The sequence below is a fragment of the Canis lupus genome, chromosome 21, assembly GCF_011100685.1.
Source record: "Canis lupus familiaris isolate Mischka breed German Shepherd chromosome 21, alternate assembly UU_Cfam_GSD_1.0, whole genome shotgun sequence".
NCBI classification, from domain to species: Eukaryota; Metazoa; Chordata; class Mammalia; order Carnivora; family Canidae; genus Canis; species Canis lupus.
The window spans coordinates 18,883,406-18,896,350 of NC_049242.1; the positions used below are offsets into that span (position 1 = coordinate 18,883,406).

The window sequence follows — 12,945 nt, forward strand, 5'->3', positions numbered from 1 at the left end:
AGACTGTGAATTCATTTCCATGCTTTTCATGAAGAAAAATCATGGGAAAAAGGGAATAACCCATTCATTTCAATCATTTCAATTCAACTCGTTCTATAAAGTTGATCTCACATGCCTGGGCATAGTAGGAGCTTAAAAATGTTTGATGAGTGATTATAAACCATAATATGGCACAAACTACGAAGGATAGAAGAGTTAGAAGAAAGGGGGATAAAAGTCCCATTTCTTTGCATTTACAGTCCAGATGGGGGAATCAATTTTTACATGTATTTTTATAGAAATGATACCATTAAATAATTGCATGCTGCTTGTTAATTATATGTCTTTCTTCTCTACACCCTAGTTTTTAAACTCCAGGTGCTATTTACAGAGTGACCCAGTAGAACTTCAGGACACCCTTTCTAAAAATTGGTATGATGTTAGTGCTAAAGTAGATGGCTTGTGCATGTTCTCAATACCTAATTGCAACAGATATACACATCCATGTTCTACTCATAAATTGGACTACTATCACAATTACCATAGACTAGGTGTCTAAAACAATGAACATTTATTTCTTATGGTTCTATGGGCTAGAAGTCTGGGATCAAAGTACCAGCATGGTCAGGTTTTTGGTGAAGCCCCCCTTCCTGGTTATGTTTTACATGGCCTTTCCTTGCTGTGTGCATGCAAAGAGAGCTCTCCAGTCTCTTCCTCTGTTTAGAAGAGCATTAATCCCATCATAGGAATTCTCCCTTCATGTTCTCATTTAAACTCAATTCCCTCCCAAAGGTCCCTCCAAGTACCATCACATTGGGGGCAAAGATTTCAATATATGAATGGGGGAGTGCAAACATTTAGTCTATAGCAAAGTCTTTACCACCATCTTCTTGTATTTATCAGATTGCAAAGCTGGAATCTAAATACAACTTAAAAATGGTAGTGCATAGAAAGAGCCCTCAGAAAGTGGGAATTTGGGGCAGCCCAGGTGGCTCAGCGGTTTAGCGCCACCTTCAGCCCAGGGCATGATCCTGGAGACCCAGGATCGAGTCCCACGTCAGGCTCCCTGCATGGAGCCTGCTTCTCCCTCTGCCTATGTCTCTGTGCCTCTCTCTCTCTCTCTCTGTCTGTCTCTCATGAATAAATAAATAAAATCTATTTTAAAGAAAAGAAAGTGAGAATTTGGACTATAATATCAGGAAAGGGATTCCAGACAATTCGACTTATAGACATAGCTTAGGAAGGGAAGAAAGATTAAGTTCAGAAGACCAGAGAACAGCACTGTATAAATGCCCTTTATCCCCAGACACAGTGATGGGCACAAAGGTGCAAACATGGGCAAATGACAGCCCCTAACCACAAGGAATGCGACATCTAAAGTAAGCATGTTGCTAAGTAAACAATTGAGTATTGAGATGAGGACATTGATATATTTTGGTCCCATAAAAAACTTTATCCCCTTCATTTTTGCTTAAAGTATTGACCAAATAATATAAACAAACAAACAAACAAACTGATTTTATAAATATATACTGATAGATAGCTATTACACATAGATACAGTTCCACCATAACCTGAATTTGTAATACAAATAGGTTTTTGTTAAATTAACATGTACACCACTTTTTTTTTTAATTCAAAATGTTTGATTTGAGTACTAGGTAGACCTATCTTTGTTGATAGATGGATGGAAAGATAAGTAGGTAGATGGATGGATGGATGGTTGGATGGATAAATAGATGATAAACAATCCTCAGCTTCAAGATGTCCCCACTCTCAACATAGAAGCAAGCATGCTAGTCTAAACCTAACTCTTGCACCTGCCCTGACTAGCAAGAAAGTGAACGTTGTGGAGCAGGAAAAGATTGACAAACTGATGATCGAGATGGACGGGACAGAGAATAAATCTAAATTTGGTGCAAACGCTATTCTGGGAGTGTCCCTGGCTGTCTGCAAGGTGGGGGCTGTCGAGAAGGAGGTGCCCCCGTACCACCACATTGCTGACTTGGCTGGCAATTCTGAAGTTATCCTGCCAGTTCCGGCTTTCAATGTCATCAACGGTGGTTCCCATGCTGGCAACAAGCTGGCCGTGCAGGAGTTCATGATCCTTCTCATTGGTACAGCTAACTTCAAGGAGGACATGCACATGGGAGCAGAGGTTTATCACAACCTGAAGAATGTCATCAAGAAGAAATAGGGAAAAGATGCCACCAATGTGGGCGATGAAGGTGGATTTGCTCCTAATATCCTGGAGAACAAAGAAGCTCTGGAACTGCTGAAGAATGCCATCGGGAAGGCTGGCTACACCGATAAGGTGGTCACCGCATGGATGTAGCTGCTTCCAAGTTCTTCAGGTCTGGGAAGTATGACCTGGACTTCAAGTCCCCTGATGACCCCAGAAGGTACATCACTCCTGACCGGCTGGCTGACCTCTACAAGTCCTTCATCAGGGGCTACCCACTGGTGTCTATCGAAGACCCCTTTGACCAGGATGTCTGGGAAGCTTGGCAGAAGTTCACTGGAATCCAGGTGGTGGGGGACAATCTCACCATGACCAACCCGAAGCGGATTTCTGAGGCTGTGGGCAAGAAATCGTGCAACTGCCTCCTGCTTAAAGTGAACCAGATTGGCTCTGTGACCGAGTCTCTTGAGGTGTGCAAGCTGACCCAGTCCAATGGGTGGGGCGTCATGGTGTCGCATTGCTCCGGGGAGATCGAAGATACCTTCATCGCCGACCTGGTGGTGGGACCCTGCACTGGGCAGATCAAGACGGGTACACCATGCAGATCCGAGCACTTGGCCAAAGACAACCAGATCCTCAGAACTGAAGAGGAACTGGGTAGCAAGGCCAAGTTCGCCGGCAGAAGCTTCAGAAACCCCCTGCCAAGTAAGGTCCAGGTGGCCTACCTTGTGGTCCTGAGTCGGCTGTTAGACCTCTGCTCCCCTGGGCAGCTCGAGGCCCCCAGCCCAAAGTGGCAGGTCCCTGTGCTAGTTAGCTGCCCTCTCCCCAACCCGTGATGTTCTCAAAGCTTCCTTAGAATTGCTACAGAAGCCAGACTTGACCATCTGGAACCCTGCTGGGAACCCTAGCTCTGTAAACATGTGATTGGTCCAAATCATTGCTTTCTCACCTCACTTCCAACAAGCCAGGTCTGGAGCCAGGTCTGTCTATGTAATAATCTCAAGGTGTCCACAGGCAAGATCCCCAATGGTTTTATGTGCAGAATAAAAAGGCCTCAGTGACCCACAGGAAAAAAAAATAGAAATATAGCAATTGTCTAGTAAAGATACACATAATATTTAAGTGTAAAAGAGGGAGCTACAATTTTCTGCTTGAAACTGTGAGGTATGGATCTAGGACATTTTTGTTACAGGAAATGATTTTTGGGTTCGTTCTTTCAAGGGAAGAGTTTCAACATATGAAGATGAAGGATGGACATTTCAAGCAGAGGAACAGCAGCATCAAAGGACAAGTGTGAGTTTGCTTTGCGGTATGCTGAGGATCCTAGTAGGGGCTTGGGAGGAGCTTGGCAGTGCCAGCAGAGGCAAGACTATAGAGGCCTCCGAGGCTATGGAGCCTGGCCTTCATGATGTTGGACTACAATCCCCAGTTCTCACAAGGTGCTCCTTAGGACATGAGCCAAAGACATGTAACTGTGAAAAAGCCTTTGTCCTGGGACATGTTGCACATCAGCATATTAAATCTGCTAAAAAGTAAAGCTGTTTAATTTACTTCAATTCCAGCATTTTCCAAAAATCGCTAAAACACACAAATATTTCTTTCTTCACCCCTGAACATCCATTTGAATCCTGTAGAACACTCAGGGGACTGTTTGGAATGAAAAGGTACAAACAAGGCTTTATGCCATGCTGGCATCAATTTTGCCTTTTTAGATGTCACTCCAGCTACAGTGAGGGGCATGGAGAGGAAGCCTTCATTTTGGCAACAAGGAGATGACAGAGAAGCTGTCAGCACTTTAACTGGAGAATTGAAGTGGGATTTGGGTCCTGGTGACAGAAGTGGGTAAAGGGGCATATGGGCAAGTTTTAAGAGATGATTTGTTGAGATCTGGTCACTTATGGGCTTTGGGGACACGGTGTGAAATTGTGTCTCGTGTTCTGACTTGTGGAATGGGTGAACGAATGAGATGCTAGCAAGGAGAGGGTCATCTTGAGGCCCCCTGAGTTAAAGGTCTCTATAGAAAAAGACACACTAGAATACTAAGAACCTTCCATCTTTCTAAGAAAATTCCTCCTGTTTGCTCCTCTGGCCGGCCCCAGAAGGCTGGCCCTGCCTTACCTCCTTCTGCATTGCTCTCCACATCTCACTGTCCTGCTGTCCTGAGCTTGTTCTCCAAGTATGCCATGCACATTCACAGCATACATTTGCTTCCACGGTTTTCTCGGTCTAGAATGATCTTCCTGACCTTATGAGTTAGGGATTGTCTTTAACTGGTAGTAATGGAGGCCCAATTACAGTGGCTTAAAAATGTGCAAATTTATTGTCTCACGTTTAAAAAAAAAAAAAAGTCCAGATGATGAATAGGCTAGAGAGTGTTTTTGACCTCACAAATTTAGCAGGTATGCCACTTTTTCTATCTTTCTATCCATAGTTCTTAGCAAGAGACTTTTATCCTCAAGGACACAGAGTGGTTGGTGGAGTTCTAGTCATCACATACATGTCAGGCAGAAAGTAGAGGAAAGAGAGACACAAATGTAATAATCTACATACTCTGTAACTGTATCCATTCAAGGATTCCCCAGTGAACTACCTAACAGTTCACCTTTGTGTCTCATTGACCGTCTCTAGATATAAGGTGACTAGGAAATGAAATCTAGTCTTTCCCTGTGATACATTGCTAACAACAACAACAGCAACAACAACAAAAATGCAAAAGGGCAGGTTTTTTTTTGTTAGAAAGAAAGAAGAAAATGCATACAGAAGAGAAGTCTTTATAGTATTAAATGCCACATTTTATAACTCTGCTCTATTGATCTAGTTTCAAATCTCCCCCCAGGTCTTTGAGAAGAACTTCTTAAACTTGCCCTTCTGCCCTTCTGCATGCATGTTGCCTTCACTCAGCGCTTATTTGTGTTACGCTTGTCTCATCCTTTCTCATTTGTTTGGCTTATTTCCGCCAGCTCATGGTGACCAAGATCCACTTTTTATTAGTCCCTGTGTCATCTTTTGATCTCTCTGAACCTGTATCTGACACCATCCCTGGCCCCTTGTAGGAACTTAGGAGAAACTGAGTGTAACCCATGGTTCTCTTACATCAGGATGTCAGAATCACCCGGAAGGCCCATAAAAATACAGATGGGTGGAGTGCCTGAGTGGCTTAGTTGGTGAAGGGTCTGCCTTTGGCTCAGGTCATGATCCCAGGGTCCCTGCTTTCTCCCTCTCCCTCTTCCCTGTGCTCTCTCTCGCTCTCACTCAAATAAATAAATAAAATCTTAAAAAACAAATATAGGTGGTTGGACCCCATCTCAGTTTCTGATTCAGGTCTTGGTCTATGACCTGAGATCATGCCTTTCTAACAAGTTTGCAAATGCTGCTGCTGCTGCTGCTGCTGCTGCTGCTGCTGCTACTGCTGCTGCTGCTACTACTGCATCAGATCTTGTATTTTGGGCATCTTTGTTGTAAAGATCTCCTACCAAATCTTGACTCTCACCAGATCCCATGATCCATGGTACTTTCTTAGTCCCAGGCTGGCCAGCTATACATCTACCTTCTTCCCCCACAGTCCCCATACTTTCTTCTTCTCTGCATTCTGACCTTTTCCCTCTCAGTAAAAGCATCCCAAATAAGTTGATGGTTTGTTGGCTGAGGGAGCCTTGTGTTGTAAATGGGAGACTGGCTGATGAAAGTCAAGAATGTAGTCCGAGTTAATCGTACTACACGTAGTCACTCAGCCTCCAGGGTTTCAGCCTCTGCCGCCATGACCTTCACCTACTACATTCTTTCTTCCCTCTTTTGGCAGTATGTTCAAAGAGTCCCATGTACACTCCCCTGTCAGCCCTCGGAGTGTTAATTTTCCTTGGGGAGGTTGTGTTAGCCCTGAGAAAGGCTGCTTGTTGCTGGGAGAACAGCTAACCCCACACAAATCCTCCCAGTGATGTTTATGAAATATTTCAGTTAAACTAAGAGATTTTCTCCAGGCCAGTAATTATTATCATTAACATTTAGATAAGTTGGCTGTTCCCTGCTCTGTATCACTCCGTGCTTCTATTCTCTCATAATGGAGTAAGATGGAGAGGACTGGAGAATCTCAGCCCAAATGTTCTTTGCTAATAAGGCCCACTGCCTCATTGAGGATGGTTCCTGTATTCCACACAGCTAGTATCAGTCAGTCTTCCTCCTCCTACTCCACCATATTCCTCTGCTTGGGTCCATGATGGTCCTGAACCCTCTTGCTTCTCATACATTCTCAGCCAAAAGAAGGTTCAGCAATCTTCCTTCTTGTGAACAAAAATGAACTCATTTGGGGCTCCCTGACCTATGTGGGTGTCTTCTGTTGCTCCCTGACTCATACCCCAGATTCCATCTCTTACAACTGGGTAAAGAGTCGGGGACCCCAGTTTTGAGATTTGAGCACTCAAAGCACAGCAAACCTAAATCTCCTTCTAGACTTCTCAAATACCAGTATCTGTATTCTATGTCTACCACTTAGCTTCCCCACCCCCACCTCAAGTAGTTACCCATGCTTAGATATAATTCTAGCCAGTGTGTTCTTATCACAAAGCCTTAATCTAGTGGTATACAATGGGCTTTGGAGTCAGACAAAATGAGTTTCAATGTTATATGTTAGGTGCAGCAGGTTAAGAAACTGAATTGGATTCAAGCCTGCAAAGTGGAGATGACAGTGTATAGGCTTTAGTGGCCGGCAGGTATCAAAGGGAGCATACCCTTGCAAGAAAGTAGCATTACTTGTGCAGCTCTTTTGGGTCAGACACTTTACAGATGAGATTTGCAGGCCGGCCTACCAGTCTGTATCAAGAGCAGTCTCCTTAACTTTTAATTGCCCACCTTAGAATGGGTGGCCCATGGCTGACTTCATGGGCCAACTCCAAGCAATTCTATCCACGTTACAGTTTCAGTTATTTATTTTTGGTTTTCATTTTGAAAGTATTCATATTAACAACAAAATTGAAAAAGAAATAGTACCTTTCTTTTGTTTACCTTGTGCCTTTTTTTTTTTTTTTTTAACCTTTCACCAATCATGAATATCTTGACATACTGGCTTTAAACATCTCGCTTGACTCCTAACTCTGGGAAATGAACAAGGAGTAGTGGAAAGGGAGGTGGGTCGGGGAGTGTGGTGACTCGGTAACAGGCACTGAGGGGGGCACTTGACGGGATGAGCACTGGGTGTTATACTATATGTTGGAAAATCGAACTCCAATAAGAAAATATACAAAAAAATAATAAAAAAATAAACATCTCTCTCTATTTCTCTCTCTCTGTCTCTCTCTCTCTGTCTACAGACCACACACACACACACACATACACACATACACACATACATGCAAACACGTTTTTGTTTTTGTTTTTTCTAAACAACTTGAAAGAAGTTGTAGAGTTCAAATCAGGTTAATCCCTTCCTCTGAAAACTTACCATTGAAATGAACCATTAGCTACACCAAAAAAAACCATTTTCATGGCCTGATGTGAAAACATTTTCCTGGCCCATGGACTTAAGGGGAAGTGGCTGGGAAATGTTTCCTGTAGTTTGGGGTCTATGTCTGTAGGCCAGTCTGACTTCTCCATCACTCCTTCTAAAACTTAGGAGAAATTCACAAAAGTAATGTCTGCAGAGGTAGTTGGGCAAGCAAATAATTAGTCACCCACACTGGGATACTTTTAAAAATGAATACTGAACAAGATTGCCCCTGGTTAATGGAGAAGGAAGATCACCTTCAGACCGCAGCACTTTTTGAGGCCCCAGAGCAGTAGGGTCAGAAGCCAGGAGATGTGTGGGTTTATGTTTAACTCATCATGTATTAGTTTGTGACCCTGACCACATTAGGCCTGGTTTCTCTGCAGTGTTGCAGACAAAAACATACTTCTCACCATATTTTGAACAGGGTGAAACACTAAACAAATGTTTAGGAGGCTTATCCATGGATATTCATGCATTAATCAGAAAGGCAGCCTGATTCTATTTTAGTTTAATATATGCTCTAATGTCAAGCACAGTGGCTAGGACTTTACCATTTTCATAGAAATCCCTGGCCTTTCCCACCTCTTCACCATTTCATATGCCATTTCCTCTTCTGAAATGCCTTTATTCCTGTCATTGTCTCAGAAGCTACCTGTTCCGACATCCTGCTGAAATATCACTTCCTCTAGGAAGCCTTCCTAGATTTTTACTCACAGAAAAGCAGAAAAGAGATTTTTACTACTCCAAACACCCATGGCACCATGGTTCTCTCCTGTCTTTGAGAACCTCTGGTTACAGGTATTTTTCTGCATGAGGAATCTTCCACAGGAAACTTGATAGTACTTGAAATGCAATAATTGTACCTTTTTTGTCTTACTTTATCTTACTTGGAAAAAATTAGACTACAGATGTCTTTCAATTATCTTTTAGCTTTAAGTAAAAGAAACTAGGCTCAAAATGCTTTAAATCACAAGGAAGTTTATTATCTCATGCAAGCAGAAGCAGAACCTGAGGAAAGCTCCTAGTGAAGACCCATCAATCAGGGCTCCCGCTTTGACCTCCTTTCATTGAAGACCACCGAGATTGCCAACAGAAACTAGATACATACATTTCCTTGTTTAATTTAGCCTACACAGAAAGAAAAAGGAAATCTCTCCCCTAAATAAGGATTATTGTCCTGTCTTTCAATCAGATTGGGTCTGTTTAGCTGAACTGTGCATGCAGACCAATAGCAGTTGCTACAAAAATGTCATGCTCCTGAAAGAGAATTCTGAAAAAATGGGCATAGAATTTTCATGACTGGAGCACATGGGTATCTCAGTCAGTTAACCATCCGACTCTTGATTTCAGCTCAGGTCATGATCTCAGGATCCTGGATCCAGCCTGCCATAGGACTTTGAGCTCAGTGGGAAGTCTACTGGAGGATTCTCTCCCTCTCCTTCTGCCCCTTCCCCCTGTTCTCTGTCTTTCTCTCTCTCAAATAAATAAATATTAAAAAACGAAAAGAGAATTACCATAATTGATTTAGACTTTCAGTAATGGCTGATAGGACTTTTTGCAATGAGAAAACACTCTATTCTTCACTGGCCAGCATAGCAGCCACTGGCCACATGTGGCTCTTAAGGTACTGGAAGCCTACAGGCACAATTGAGAAAATAAAGGTTTTATTTTAATTAATTTTAATTAATTTAAATAGCTAGAGGGCACCATATTGGACCTGAACAGGAGAGTGATCAAGATACAGTCTGGAGCTGGAGACAGAGTCAGATTGTCCTGAGTCACATGGGCTGTAGTGGGCAAAGAGGAGCCATGAGTGAAAATGAGGTTCTGCTCAGGAAGAACAGAGGGAAATGGGCTCTGATTGGACAAGCACATCCTCTATCCTGGGGCTGCTCAGAGTGTGGTCCATAGATCAGAAGCATAGAAAGCAGCTGGTAGTTTGCTAAAAAAGCAGAACCTTAATCAGATCAATGAATCGTAATCTGTATGCTCGGCATATAGCTCATGGTTTGGCATAAAGGCTCACTGTCTAAAGGACCTGGATTCCCAGCCTGACTCTGCCATTTCATCAACTGTTAGTTAGGCAGCTCCCTTAAGCTAGGTCCCATTTTCCCCATCTCTAAAAATTGTGTAACAAAACTTGCCTCACAAGGTCATTGTGATTTTTGAAAATGAAATGTTCATGAAATGCTTAGCATAGCAGAGAATATCCATATATGCTCATTAAATCATGGTTTTGCTGGCCTGTCCTCTAGAAGAGAGTCTGTCTCATGCATGGAGAAATCGTCAGTCGTTGCCAAGACTGTACATAATAGATGTTCAATAATGTGGGTCGAAATAATAACAGCATGAATGACTGATTGAGTGAATGATTAGATAATCCAGTGCTTCCCAACTCACAGATGGGTCAATAGTATAAAAAAAATTTTTTTGTAATAAATATAATTACTTCACATGTAATATCAGATCAATATTTGATTTTTCTATTTTGATTGAAATAATTTCTTACCTTGATTCTCTTTCCTAGAACTTCATTCTTAAGGGGGAGCAAAAGTACCTTTTTTATTTTTTTATAAGATCTACGTTGCCAGGCTCTTATCTTACAGATCATTGCAAATGCCCTCTACATGCATGCCCCTGCTATCTTTGGAAGCATTTGTAAAAAGGGAAGGCACTCATGTCCACACTATAAATTAGGCATTTAGCCATGTGTTCCCTAGTGGCAGCCTTCACATCCCTGGCTTTTGGGCTTGCTTAAGTATTCAGGCATTTGACCTCATTGTCCCCCATAGACTCTGATCTTCCCAGTTTTCCACAGCCAGATTAGAAGCTTGTCCAGCACATCCTCTGCCCCTTCACCTTGTGAGACAGATGCCATTCTGCTTTGAGATAATGTACTGTATACATTCTTGTTAAGCCTAGTAAGCTGAGAACTACTGTGAATGGCCTGGTGTTAAGAAAGAGAACAGATCCTGCTCTAGATGACCAGAGTTCGCAGAAGGCTTTGCCAGTAATCTGGGATATGATCTATCATCTTGAGTGACTTACAGTGTCTTCAATCCTCCATGTTCTTATCTGTAAAAGGGGCCAAGAAAAGAAATAAACAACCCTCCCCCCCCAAAAAAAAAATTCACAATGTGTAAAACTTAAAATATTATAAAAATGTTAGACATTTTCTATTTCTATTCCTTATTGTACCTATCTATCATTCATTTATTCCTACAATCAGTTATTTACACACATTTATTATCTATCTACTATGTAGATGATTCTATACAATGTATCAGAGTTACCAAAGTAACAAAAGACATACTCCCTGACCTCAATTAATTAACAGTCTAGGATAAGACTTAAAAAAGAGGATCGTGAGCACAAAGATGGAATTAACCAGGGAAACATGAAGTAGTCAATAAATGCTTTCTGAAAAAGCAGATTTCTAAGGTGATTCTTGAGAGATGAGTAGAGATTAGCCAGATAAATAAGGGTGGAATGATACACCAGACTGGAGGAACAACAAATATTACTTTTATTTTGCTTTGTTTAAAGAGAATTATAAAAACATTTTGTCTACTTTAAATAAAAATCTAAAGATTTTTAATTTCAGAGGGGCTATTTGTCTGTAACACGGTCTCCTTTGTTTACCTGACACCTGATAGAAGTGAAATTCAGAAAAGTGCACAGGCATCTTCAAGGTCACACAGGCTGTTAGTGGTTAGCCTGACAACTACCAACACCTGATCCTGACCTCTCTCTCTCTTACATCATTCTGCTTCTCCAGCCCAGGGGCCAGGTGACAAGTTAGCATTCCTGGTCGCATAGACTCTCTGTCAACACCAAACACAAGTGAACAACCAATACTCCTCAGCCGCATCCAGGTCATTTGTCAACAGAATCTGTGTAATGGATGTTTGCTATAAGGAAGAATTTTAAAAATTAGATCTGGGACTTCTTAGCATATTCCCACCTGGCACTGCACTCACTTACCTTCCCAGAACTCTTAAGCTTAAGAAAAGCTTAATTAAAATCAAGTCAATGGAGAACTGACTGAGAAACTAACAAGACAACCCAGAAATAAATTAAGCTTTTTATGTTTCTCTGCCTTTTTGTTGTTCTGTCATTCTCAACCCAACCTTTGATTCATGTATACCATATATACATATGTATACGTGTATATATATATGTATTATGCACATATGTATATGTGTATATATGTATATATAAATATATACACTTTATTTCCATGAATTAAATAAATAAACTTCATCTTTCTTTGTATGCATATTTCATTTTCCTTCTAGTCACATACCTACCATAGCCTCCGATTTCAGAAGCTCATGTTTAAGTCTGAGGCATCTGGGTGGTTCAGTAGGTTAAGTATCTGACTCTTGATTTTGGCTCAGGTCATGATCTCAAGGTCATGAGGTCAAGCTCCCTGTTAGGCTCTGTACTGAACGTGGAGCCTACTTAAGATTCCCTCTCCCTCTCTTTCTTCCTCTTCCCTCTTGCTTGCAAGTGTTCTGTCTCTTTCTGAAAATAAACAAATAAGGGATGCCTGGTTGGCTTAGTGGTAGAGCATCTGCCTTTGGCTCAGGGTGTGATCCTAGGGTTCCAGGATCAAGTCCCACATTGGGCTCCTTGCATGGAACCTGCTCCTCCCTCTGTCTGTGTCTGTGCCTCTCTCTCTCTCATGAATAATTAAATAAAATCTTTTTAAAAATAAACAAAATATTTAACAGAAGAAGAAGAAGAAGAAGAAGAAGAAGAAGAAGAAGAAGAAGAAGAAGAAGAAGAAGGAGAAGGAGAAGAGGAAAAAGAAGAAGCTCCTGTTCACATCCATGTCCGCTGACTTCTGACTTCTAAATTACTTTACTTGCAAATCCTGGTCCATGAATCTGTGGGTCAGGTAGGGAGCTTCTCTATGAGTGTATGCCAAGCACCCATATCACAATCCAGAGGTCAGGCATCCCTTCTGGAAGCTTCTGGAGCTGATAACTGGTCTTGGATGTGGATAGCAGGCATTTAGACTCATCTGTCTTGAAAATAACAGTCGTAGAAGAAAACACATTTACTTTAGCTGCATTCTCAGTATGTTCTGTGCAGAGGATGCCTGTAAGCCTTGCCTTAGCGGGGAAAACCGGAGAGGTGAGTTGGGAATGTCCCACGTCTTGATAACTTCTCAAGCATGCTTTGAAGAGGCAATGTTTGCTTTCATCTTACACTCAGAATAAATGCTTGGGGATCTAGTAGTATGTGGACAGAGTGATCTTGGCCAATAATCCTGAAGTCTGCATGTCTTTCTTCTTTC

General features: G+C 41.8%; 1 long non-coding RNA gene and 1 pseudogene across 1 annotated transcript in view; both read left to right on the forward strand.

The window, feature by feature from the left end:
* The first annotated feature begins 1,786 nt into the window (after positions 1-1,786).
* LOC608770 lies at positions 1,787-2,997 on the forward strand (annotated as a pseudogene).
* Positions 2,998-3,380: 383 nt separating this feature from the next.
* LOC119864965 overlaps positions 3,381-12,945 on the forward strand; it is a 309,308-nt gene continuing 299,743 nt past the window's right edge. The window contains exon 1 of the long non-coding RNA XR_005375606.1: positions 3,381-3,454. This is a non-coding gene — a long non-coding RNA (uncharacterized LOC119864965). The remainder of the gene's footprint in view (positions 3,455-12,945) is intronic.